Source organism: Diabrotica virgifera, chromosome 4 (assembly GCF_917563875.1).
Source record: "Diabrotica virgifera virgifera chromosome 4, PGI_DIABVI_V3a".
In the NCBI taxonomy this organism is placed as follows: domain Eukaryota; kingdom Metazoa; phylum Arthropoda; class Insecta; order Coleoptera; family Chrysomelidae; genus Diabrotica; species Diabrotica virgifera.
In genome coordinates, this window is record NC_065446.1 from 263571070 (window position 1) to 263584192 (window position 13123).

Here is a 13123-nt window from a genome sequence, read left to right on the forward strand (position 1 = left end):
CTGGTATTATTTCTAATAAAAAAATTTCACCCCCGAGAAGGGGTGGCATCCACCCCAGGGTAAAAGCGCAAGTTGGCATCGTGTCACCTTTGTTCCTTGAAGTATCTTCTATCTACTCACCAATTTTCATGAAAATCGATGAAGGTTCAACGAAATCGGAGGTGAAAACCTTCAGTGACTCCACTACCAGTCTATCTGTGAAAAATTCATAAAAAAGAAAAATCTTGTAGGTTTTTGAAGGGTCTAAAAGGTACGCGAGAGATAGCTGATAACAAAATCCTTCAAAACGTATAGCTGAGTTTAGAGAAAAATAGTTCAAATAAAAGTTGTAGATCGTAAGAAGTGCTTTCTTCTTCTTCTTCCTTCTTCCTTCTTCCTTAATAGGCTCACGCCTGTTTCATCTTCCGATGCCTCCCCATCGGACATCCAGGTTGTCACTCCATCTCTTCCGTGGCCTTCCTACACTCCTTCGGCCGTTTGGTGATCCGTCTCGTGCTATCTTAACCAGCCTTCTTTCTCCCATTTGCTTATACGGCTATACCATTCATTTTTTCTTTTCAGTGTCCAATCATTTATGTTCTCTATATTACAGCTTTGCCTGAGGTCTGTGCTACGTTGTCTGTCCCATAATGATTTTCCTGTGATATCTCTGACTATTTTCATTTCACACGTTTCCATCAGTCTTTTTGTCCTCTTGTGGTGTCCGCTCTTGTTTCCGCAGTGTAAGTCATAATTACCCTAACTAGTGTCCTATAAATCTAGGCTTTTGTTTATGTCCGTAGATATGTGTTGTTGCGCCAGATAATGTGTTTAAGATATCCTGCTGTTCTGTTGGCTTTGTTTATTTGTTGTTTAAGACGTGCTTTAATATTATTAAATAATAAAATTTCTATAAGGTCTTTAATGTGAGTTTATAAACTCTATGTGACTTTCCCACTACCGCCGATTTGAAATCCATGATAAGACCCAACTTACCATGCGAAATATCAAGGTTACAGGTCATTTTTTACAATAGTAGTTATTAACATTTATTGAAAAGAAGAAGAAACTAAGAATTCTTAGGTTTTTTTACAAATTTCTAAGCAACGAATTAGGAAATACATACGTTTTTATACAATAATTACCTCTAAATCCGTTCAAAATGCTTTACTTGTTGATACTGGCAGACGAAAGTTCTCAATGGAGTACGTTTTTACCTTATTTCTCTGGACTAGATTGTGTACTTATGATTTTAAGGAAAAAATTAATTTTAAAATAGCTGTTCTTAATAAGGTTTACAGAATTTGAATTAGTTTTCTTAACCAATCCTGGTAAGTGATGATTGAAGAATAATTTTTGAAGTTATACTTCTTTAGGCGCGATAGAGAGTGAATTTTTATAATACGGCGCGCATGCGCACAGAGACAGATGTTGTTCGTTGCTTAATCTTTTAAGTTATATGTACTAGTCCAAAAAAGGTGTGGAAAAATATATTAGTGTTTTTAGTAAATATATTTATTATAATTTTTCTGTCTTTGGATTTGTCTTCCTCGGGAGTAAGGTAATACGTATTATTAACACATTGGCTGCCACCATAAGAGTGTTAGGTACGTTCACCAGGTGCCAAAGTGAAAAATGCTTACAAAACAATATTTATTCATACAAATGGTTAATAATACAATCTAAGTTTACATTCTTACACATTTTTTTTTTAAATTGCAAGATCACGGGTGATCCTAATGGCACTGCACTAACATATTACACACGTATGTGCCACTAGTATCACCGGTGATCGTGAACAACTTAATGCTTTATAGTGAAACATGTCACACAGTAAAATTTTTCACAAACATTACAAAATGTAGAAACAAGTTTGGGTTTTTTTTGAGCTTCTTTGCTGCCTTTTGTTGCAACTGTTTCAGTGTAACATTGGTTACAACGTTTTTTCTTCTTCCTATTGTTTGTAGTTTTGGCGTCAACTGTAACAAGCATATGCTTTACAGTAGTAATAGGCTCAGGCATCGGACTGTAATTGACTAAACTTAGGATTAGCATTTCCCGAAATGAGATAACTTGTTGTTTTGGTGTGTTGAAGGAATTATATATTATCAAACTATTGATGACAGCCGTATTCAATAAAACTTCAATTGCAGTTTTATGGTACCAGCGAACACTTTTTCTCAGAGGTGAGAAATAGCTTGCGAGTTGATCTGAGACATCAACACCATCTTTTCCTTTGTTGTAGTCTATAATTGCTTCAGGTTTAATTATAGCTACACCATCTTTCTTATGTTTACCTGTCTCTTTCATGTCGATTCCATGTCTGGTCGTCAAGAAGAGGACATCACGTTTATCGTGCCATTTGCCTATTACAATGCCATCACGATGTTCCTTTCCAATTATCTCTCCTTTTTTTAATTTTGCGGAAAGTATATCTTCTGGAATATATTTTCTATTTTTACGTAGTGTCCCTAATAAGTGACTATTAGCATCTAATAATTGTTTTGCTAAAGGCACAGACGTATAGTAATTATCTGTTATTAAAACTCTTCCTTTTTGTAGATAGTCGTTTGCTAAATCTAGTACAATTTTTCCCGATAAATCCTGCCCTTTATTAGCCATTTTTCCGGTATACATAATCATTTTTAGAGTATAACCTGCAGGATTACATAATTTAAACAGTTTCAAGCCATAGCGGTGACGCTTTGAAGGTATGTATTGTTTGAAAAGTAGTCTTCCTCGAAAGGGAATCATACTTTCATCAACAACTAGTATTGAGCCAGGATTACATTGTTGGGCAAAACGTAATTGTGTCATTTCAAATAATTTTCTAATTTTATGGCAACGATCGTTTGGTAAAGCAGCCGTGTTATCAGCAAAATGCAAGAATCTCAAAAGAAGCTGAAATCTGTTTCTAGTCATTACAGAAGAAATAAAAGTAAAATTATACAATGGTGACTTACTCCAATAATCAGCAATTTTGGGAAGCTTGACAACTCCCATATACATAACACAACCCAAAAATTTTAAAATTTCTTCTTTATTGGTAGGTTTCCATGCATGAATTCTGGATGATCTGCTATAACGTTGTGCATTTTTTACTTGCGCAGCATTTCTGTTAGTCTCCTCTACAATAAGTTGTAAAATTTCATCATCGATCAGTTTCCTGTATACATGAAAAGGAGTTAGTTCGGTTCTATTTTGAGGATACCTATCATCATAGACATATGATTCATTACCAGGAAACTGTATATGGAGACGTAAATGAGTACAGTCAACTTCGTACCATTCGTCGTCATTATTTTGCTGGTCGTTAGATTTTACCGATTGTCGTGCATTTTCATCTAATAAGCTTGAATCACTGTTAGATTCATCTTCTATATCAGATTCTTCTTCGTCACTCGGGTTGTACTCTGAACCGGATAACACACATTCATCAGAATCCTCCTCTAACAATTTGAGCAACTCCGCCTCTGTCAACTTTTTATTTTTATTTGGCAGACGCTGCATTTTACTTGTACTTGGTAAATTATCCATGATCTGAAAGACAAATTCCAATTAAAAAAAGTAACTTTACTATCACCATTTTTCATTAATTAAATGTAAGCAAAAACATTTGAGGTTATGTAAAATAAATACTGTAATATTTTGTTTATCCTTACAAATATTCAAGCAACAAGATTTTAAAACGAATAAACTACATATACTTACTTCATATAATTTCAAATTCACCAAAAAAACTGCTAATTCCGTAGAAAAACTTGATAATGAATGCCACTAATCGTTTCTACAACGCCTTATTATCAACTGTCGTTACAAGCTATTTACGACATTATCGCGCCTAACAAAATAACATAAGCTAGCTATGGGTTCCTAGTGTGCCACAGTAAAACTAGTTGAGCGTCCTCACAGTGCCGACCGTTATAATAATTCTGAAAGTTAAATACGCACAAGTAACACCGGTGATCCTAATGGCACAATTGTAATCTGTTAGTTAGGATCGCCGGTGATCCTTGTGGCAGCCAATGTGTTAAAACATTTTTATTTAATACTTCACTTCGTCAATTTGTTACCGTGGTTTGTCATAATGTCCGAGAAACCATCAAAACAATGACTTCGTAGCCTCGTTGGTACAGCATTCGACTACGGATCGAGAGGTCCCGGGTTCAAATGCGGACAATTGCTGTCTTTTTTTAATTTTTGGATATTTGGAAAGTGGTAAGTAACTATTAAACTCAGTTTAATATTTAATATAATAAAAATAAACTGTTAAAAATATTTTATTTCGCTGAAATCATATAATAGAAGTATAACTTCTTACGTGCGTACAATGTACACACACATTTTTTTTAATTATAACATTTACTTATTTGTAAGAACATTCACGAATTAAAGATAAAAATTACTGAAATACGTAAATGTAATTTAAAAAAAATTTCTTTTACGACTGGCCAGATTCAAGGCAAATTTATCAATGAAAGCACAACGTGGGAGTTACAAAACTGGTATGCTTTGAGAACTATTTTAAAAACCAATAATTCTGTTTTTCTGCTATGTATTTGGGTGTTACTCATCCAGAAGGAATGCTGAATATAAAAACGTAATGACTGCTGTTAGTAAACCATTGAGATTTTTTAAATTGTTCGAGGAAATTAGGTTCATTGTGTTAGTTTTTGAAAATGAAGGATTATTGGGATGATGTAGATATTTGAACCAAACATCGAGATCGTAATTTAGTTTTTTTGAGTCCAGGTTTGAATTTTTCGATTTTCGCGGGTTATTGTGTTATATACTTCAGCTTTTTCAGCCATTTTCACTTTTATAGTGTACAAATTGTCTTTTTGAGACTTATATGCATTATGTTTTATTTCTACGATTAACATCATCCCAGCTAACACTCTACATCTAAATTCTTGTTGGATAGTACATTTAATGTTTGTGATATTGCGTAGAAACTATATTTTAACTCTACGTCGAAGGCTCTCTGAGGTCGAGTTAAGATCAGGGCGTCTTTTAAGAAGAGTTCCACTCACCGCAGAGCACAGATGCTAAAGACTAGTTTGGGCTCTGAAACATCGAAATTAGCAAGGAGAATGGAAATCTGTACTCTTTACCGACTAGTCCAGCTATGGAAGGTATACCGATAGTCGTCAGTTAGGTACGTATTTGGACCAATTCTTTAGTGTCAAAAAATCGTCGACCTCTCCAGGAAATTTGCCCATTTCGTGGAGGTACTGTTACAGTGTGGAGTGTAATTTCTTTTGATGGTCGAACAGACCAATTAGTTTTGAACAGGAATATGACCAGTGTGATTTATAGATATGAAGTCATCAACAATATTATTTCACCTTTTCACGCCGCTATTGGTCACTACTTCTTTTTCTTGATGATAATGCAACTTCGCACCAGTCTGTCACTGTAGATGAAGCTCGAGAAAATCAAGATATTCCTCATTTGCCATTACCCCCGAGGTCTCCCTCCTTCGGCAATTAAGAAACCCATTGCCACAACTTTGAATGCAAATCAGGCAAGGTGCTTAACAATTTAGAGGAAAGTATGCCAATACGTTGCCAAGCAGTTATTAAGTCTCGTGGAGGACACACCACATAGGCCTGGATCCCGCGTATCAAAAAAAGTTTATCAATAGCAAGCTGAAAATTTGTTACCTAATAGCTTAACGGTGTGTAGTCGGAAAAACTTTGATATATGGGATCACTGGAACAAGGGAAGTTTTAATTGTGGGACGTGTCATCCTGACAAGCTTATGATTGTGAAAACTAGCAGGTTGTTTTTAAGTTTATTCAATAGAAAACGTTATATAATATATGAAAAAATCTTTGTCCGACAAACATGTTAAACATTTTAATGATGACACGTAGAAATGTCAAATGACACTAATGACAGGATCTATGTTGGTGATAAATAGCAGTCTGATTTTTGCATGAGAGTTTAATGAAAGGGTATCAAATCAATTGAAAGTTCTGTCCGACAAAATACATGGGAGGTTTTCGTAGTCTGATATCCCAAATTTTTAACCTGTTCCACAATTAAAACTTCGCCTGTTCCAGTGTTCGTGTACATCAAAGTTTGTCCGACTAGACACCGTTATTAACAAATTTTCAGCTTGCTGTTAATAAACTTTTTTTTTTGGTACGCGGGATCCAGGCCTAACAGTAGGTACATACATTAAATGTTTGTGATGTTGCGCAAGTACAATATTTTTATGAATAAATGACGCAAATCTAACATGAATGGACAAACAGGTTGACCATTTTAGAACAAAACGTCAGAGACTCACTCAACGAACCTGATGACTGAAAAGTGAGCCACAAAAGAGTACAAAAGTACACCGGAAGAACTCCAAAACAAACACGACCAGCAGAACATTTGTTGACATTCTTCTGGATGACAAATCTTTCGAATTCCCGGCGTTTAAGGAAAACAAATCTTACGCTGTTGCTGTCGAAACTCACATATTATGATGAGATCTAAAAAAAGTCCCAAAAGGCGACAAAAGAATCCGTGGCGCCTGATTTTTATTTGCTGCCAGCTCAAGTGGGTGCCAAAACGATCCCGAAATAATTTTTGGAAAGATGGACCGGGCCGCTGATGGGTCATTAAACAAAGACCAGTGGCGTACGCTCCAGCGGGATACGTAATATGCAGTAATAGATGATTCGAACACTCTTTTCTTTGTTATGTTTATATGGGATAAGCCACAGTTTTGTTAAGATTACATTTATACATAAAAATACTTGACCTTTCAATTTACTAGTACTATCGGCTTACAGCGTTCTCCGAGGCCTTTAGAGTCCTAACCGCCATTCTTATCTGTTTAACCATATACCTGGAGGAATTTCTCTTTCCTCTAGTTCTTTTTTAATTCCCTCCCTCCAGCTTCTTCTCTCCCTTCCACTTTTCCTTCTCCCTTGTGGTGTCCACGTCAAAATCTGTTTAGGGGTCCTGTCATCTAGCGTTCTCTGTGCATGGCCGTACCTTATTAGTTGTTTTGTTTTTATGTCATCAATTATTGTATGTGTGACTCCCATCATTTCTCGTATTCTCTTATTTGGTATCCGATCTCTTTTTGATTTGCCCGCTGCTCTTCTCCAGAAGTCCATTTCTGTTTCTAGTAATATTTTCACTGTTCTTTGTTTCAGTGGCCAAACTTCACTGCCATATGTGATTATACTTTTAAGTATGGTATTGTATATGAGCTGTTTGTTCGCTTTAGATATTGTTTGGTACCACAGAATGCCGTTCATCATGGATATGGCTTTTCTACTCTGTATGTTTCTGTCTTTTATAACAGCATCGAGTGTTCCATCTTGAGTTGTCTTCATGCTCAGGTACTTGTATTCATCACAGTGTTTAATTTCTATCCCATCGTCTAATGTAATGGACTGCTAATCCAATACACATGGATTCAGTTTTCTTAATGTTGACCTCATTTGTTATACTCTTCTATTAGCTTCCGCGTCATGTAACTCATGATCTTATCCTAAGCAATCAGAATTTGGTCATCAGCGAAATATAAAGTGTATATTGTCTCGTCATTGAGAGGGATTCTCATGCCATTACATTTTCTTTTCCATAGCTTGAATGCTTGTTCCAGATAAATTTTAAAAAGGGCAGGCGAAATACAACAACTCTGCTTCAATCCTTTTGTGATCTTAAATCCATCAGACATCATTGATCCGTTTTTAATTTTTGCAGTTGTTCCATTATACAGACTTTGGACTGCTTTGATAAGGGACCGTTCAAGTATTACGTAACGCAGGTTGGGGGGAATCTTCAAAAATTGCGTTACGCAATAGTTAAACGCCCATTAGAGTGCGTTACTTGGGGGGAGGGGGGGTCAAAAATCTTCAAAAATCGCTTTACGTAATACTTGAACGCTCCCTAAGACCATATTTAATGTTGGCTTGTTGTAGAGTTGACCATAATTTGCTGAGTGGCACACTGTCATATGCTTTTTCTCAGTCTACTTACACCAGGTGAACTTCTTTATTAGCAGCTGTTTTTATCTCAATAACTTGCATAATAGAATTCAAGTGGTCTACTGTGGACCGCCCAGCTCTAAAGTCAGTTTGCTCCTTTGCTTCGTAATCTCTTCCAAAAGATGTATAAACCGCTAGTTGTTGTACCTGTATTGTTACAGATAACAGCCAGCTTTCGCTGAAAATTTCTTGTATTGTTTTGTTGTTGTCTTTCTTCTGTCTTGTGGAATTCCTTGTTTATAAATGACAATGGGTAGTCATTTTTTGTTAGAACCTTTGTTAGCAGGTTTTTTTCTTCTTGAAATGCCATTTCATTGGAACAGGTGTTTTGGGATCTATCATATAATGCTTGGTGATCCCTTTTTTGATATTTACGCTATTTTATTTATTTATATTGTGATTTGAGTAGAAATTTAAATATCTGTTGGCGTGGATTGGCTTTCTGTACACTTTGGTTGCATATCCTCTATCTTCTTTGGCGATAAGCACATCCAGAAGGAAGTGTATTGTTTTTTCTTATTCCATCATATCGTATTCTGGATCGATTGTAATAAATCGATTCAATATCGAATAATTTCATAATAAATTTGATCCCTGTCTGACTACGCCACTGTCTGGCGACATTATGACAGATATTAATAATTTTTGAAATAAAAATGTGGGAATTTAAAAAGTGTGATTAATGTGTTATTATGGAATCCGGAGCATATTTTCAAAAATGTTTGTTTAACATATTTGACTATATTTAACATATTTGGTCTCAAACGACGCCGATTTTTGACGTGAAAGTGACTTTTACATACTTTTCTTAAACAAAAAGAACAAGAAATGTAGTAAACATACAATTTACGACCAAATAAAAAAAAACTTTTTAGGCCTGTATCCGGCGTACCAAAAAAAAAGTTTATTAATAGCAAGCTGAAAATTTGTTAATATCTTAACGGTGCCTAGTCGGACAAACTGTGATGTACGGGAACACTGAAACAGGGGAAGTTTTAATTGTGGAACATGTATTTTGTCGGACAGAACTTCCAATTGATTTGCTATCCTTTCATTAAACTCTTACGCAAAAATCAGACTGCTATTTATACCACCAATATAATACCTGTCATTTGACATGTCCTACGTGTCGGACTTATTAGAATGCCCAACATATTTGTCGGAGAAAAATCTTGTCATAATATGTATTGTTTGTAGTATCGTCAGTAAAGTTTGCTATTGAATGAACTTAAAAACAACCTGCTAGTATTCATAATCATAAACTTGTCAGGATGACATGTTCCACAATTAAAACTTCCCCTGTTCCAGTGTTCCCATACATCAAAGTTTGTCCGACTAGACACCGTAAGGCTATTAATACATTTTCCGCTTACTATTAATCAACTTTTTTTTGGTACACGGGATCGAGGCCTATTTGTATATAAAATTAAAATATGTAGATAGAATAAAAATTTTGATTGAGTTATTTGAATTTTTTATTTCTTTTATGAAATTTTGTTAATGTTTTGCTTCTTGTGTATGAAATTAATTTATATTGTTTTGTTTAACACGTTGACGGACAGTGCGTCAAATATATAAGCAAGTGTTGTGACACTATAATATGTATTTTGCTAAGTAGAATACGGAAAAATGCAACGTCTATAGACGTTGTGTCACATTACATCAATGGAAATTAGACGTCTATAGACGTTCTGTCCGTCAGCGTGTTAATTATCGAGAAAGATTATGAAAGAAAGTTTACCAAAACGTAGAGTGACATAATATTAAACTATTTTGAAAAATATTGAAACACTTTGCAAGAAAAGCACAACAATGTAATAAATATTAATAAACACTGATGCGCCCTATTAAATATTAGAAAACTACCCAAAAATTTGGAAAAATCTTTAAGAAACTTAAAAAAATATCCAATATTATTTTTGTTTATAGTTTCCAGAGAATCAACTTTTCTGGTTTTGTCTACCTTTTGTGAATGTTTTAAATATTTGATATATTATGCTATAAACACACGTTATGCTATAAACACACGTCCATAGTTAAATTGTCCCTAAGAATTTTGTAAATTTCTATAGATATACAGCGTTTTTTTGAAAAGTTAATTGAATAATTAAAGTTAATTGAGTAAATAAATAAAACTCTATTAAACAACTTGAAAAATAATGAAACAATGTATAAGAAAAGAAGACATAACGATTTAAATAATAATAATAAATACTGATGCTCCCTATTAAAGATTAGGAAACTATCCAAAATATTGGTAAAATTTTTTTCTAGTATTATGGGATTTTTTTTGTAGTTTCTAGGGAATAAACTATATTTTATATGTTTTAAATATTTGACAAATGCTATAATCAGACTGAATGGTGAAATTATTGTATAATAGCGGTCCAAAATATACAACAGGGTAATGAACGAGTAAATAAATAAAACTATATTAATCAATTTTGGAAAATATTGAAAAAATTTATAAGAAAAAAAAACATACCGATGTAAAAAATAATAATAAATACAAATCGACTTTTCTTGTTTTTGCTCTACTTCTACCTTGTGTTATTTTATAGAATGTTTTTATAACAATTAATCTGACATTTTAACTATTATTTTAAAGATGTTTTAATAAACTAGTACTCCTAATTTTCCCGTTAGACCTATAATTATATGTTTTTGTGTAATTAGTAATGGCACACTATTTTTAACCAAGAAAAGTTGCTCTCTTTGGTTTGGTACTACTAAATTTGTCGTTGCAGGAAGTAAATTGATAAAAACACTAACACACGAGTACTCACGTCCACAATCTGGGCGATGTACCCTCTGGGCACTGCACAAAACAGGGTTTTCAACAGTTTTGAAACTTTAAATTCACAGAAAGATTCGTTCGCGGATGCACCAACCTGTGGCTGGGATGATTCGGGAGAAACTGGGAGCAACTGAGAACTTTCGGATGTGATCGACTGAATGAATGGAGCGTCGCGACGCGGAGGCTTTTTATGAGTTTTCGTCGTCGTGGAAACGGCGTCGCTCCATGTGTCAAGGTAAGGTAAGGGGGAATCGCGGCGTGACTTCAGGGAAAAGTAAGATTTTTATGCGGAAAATGCCGGGATTGTGCCGATAGCCTTGGAGGTTTCGTTTGGTTCATTATTATGCGTCTAGTTCAACTTCGCGTTTCAACTTATCTAAACTAAAGTGCATAGAAATCCGCCCACTTTAAACTTTAGACTTGAACTATAGTCCAAGTAATGAAGCTTAAAATAGGAAAAAACCTCGCAATTTTTACAGAATGGATCGATTTGCTTTAAAATTTGAGAATAAGTAGTGGATAGTTCAAGAATCAAAATCTATATCATGCCAAAATACGCTTTTATCTTTGGGGTGGTTGCCACCCCATCTCGGGGGTGCAAATTTTTTCTTATATTTTAATCACAAAAGTTGGTAAAAACGTTCATTCTAAGCAAAAAACGTTCAATACATTTTTTTGATAAAATTGATAGTTTTCGATTTATTCGCTATCGAAAGTATTAGTTTTATATCGAAAAAATCAATTTTTTTAATAAGTTTTCTGCTAATAACTCCAAAAGTTTTCGTTTTATCAAAACAATTTTACTTAAAAAAAATGTAACTTTTGAAAAAATTATCAAAACCGTTTTATTTATTTTCTTTAAGACCAATAGTAATCGAGTTATACTGTATTATATGTTGGCTCTTATTCGTCAAATGCTAAATATTGTAGTTTCAAAGTCAAAAGACGGGAAAACTATGCATTTTTCGAGGACAACTTGTTCAAACTAATTTAAAGTACTTAAAAATATCTATCTCCAGAAGTAAAAAAAAGTCTCTAGCTCAAAAATTAAGTGACTTATAATGAAAAGAATGTCAGTCCCTATTTTTTTCAGCGAAAAAGTGTTCGCAAGCAACCCCATAATCATCACCCTAATTAAAATTAGTAATTGACCTTATTTGCTCTTTTTTATCTATGTATGTATTATTAATACATAGAAGTATGTATTAATAGAAGTTTGACCGGCTTAGAATGATTAGTTTTTAAAAAAATGGAGTTAAAATGAATAACGAATTTTTGTAGTTTGGAAAAAAATGGCATTTTCTTCAGAATAGCAAGATTCGCATTAGAGATACGAAAAATGTTTTAATATAAAATTGTAGCTTATTTAATTCCTTAGAAGCTGCTTTGCAAATTTTTTTTCTACAACTACAATTGAGTAAGCTATTGACAATTAAAACTTGTAATAACATACAAAAACCACCTTTACCAACCCATTCAAAGTCACCTCTTTTTGCGACTGAGGATTTTAAAAATATTTAATACTAATATGATTATAGATCTTGTAAAAACCTACATAATTATTTTTTACCAAACTTTCTAAGATAAAAAATAAAAAAGTTACGGTTAAAAAATTAATATATTTTTTTGAAAAAAAAAGGAGAAATCCAATTGGAAGCATAATAATGTAAGTTAGCGGTGTTTTTAGTCATTAGCCTTATTCATTCATATTTATTTATGTATTATTAATAGATTCTAGAAGTTTGACTGGCTTAGAATAATTATTTCTTAAAAAACTGAAGTTAAAATCGAATAACGAATTTTTGTAGTTTGGTAAAAAAGGCCATTTTCTTCAGAATAGAAAGATTAGCATCAGAGATGCGAAAAAATGTTTAAATATAAAATTGTAGGTTATTTAATTCCCAAGAACATGGTTTGAAAAATTTTTTCTACAGCAAAAATTGAGTGAATCGTAAATGAGTAAGTATATCGAAAAACAGTGATTTTTTCTATACAAAACTAACACTTTCGATGGCGAATAAATCGAAAGCTATTAATTTTATCAAAAAAATGTATATTTTTTGCTTAGAATGAATGTTTTTATCAACTTTTGCGGTCAAAATATAATAAAAAATTTCCACCCCCGAGATGGGGTGGCAACCACCCCCATGGCAAAAGCGCCTTTCGGCATCATATAGATTTTGATCCTTGGACTATCCACTACTTATTCTCAAATTTTCAAGTAAATCGATCCATTCTGTAAAAATTGCGAGGTGAAAAGCTTCGGTTCCTGGCCTACTATATTTTTTCAGAAATTAATACTCGGATAAAATACTTGGATTAATACTCGAAAATAAAGGATATCTAT

General features: G+C 33.5%; 1 protein-coding gene across 1 annotated transcript in view; it reads right to left on the bottom strand.

Moving 5' to 3' along the window:
- The window catches only part of LOC114325430 (ras-related and estrogen-regulated growth inhibitor-like protein), an 89990-nt gene extending 79063 nt beyond the window's left edge, over positions 1–10927 (bottom strand). Inside the window, exon 1 of the mRNA XM_028273503.2 lies at positions 10766–10927. The gene's annotated coding sequence lies outside the window, so the exon portion shown is untranslated. The remainder of the gene's footprint in view (positions 1–10765) is intronic.
- Between the last annotated feature and the right edge of the window lie 2196 nt (positions 10928–13123).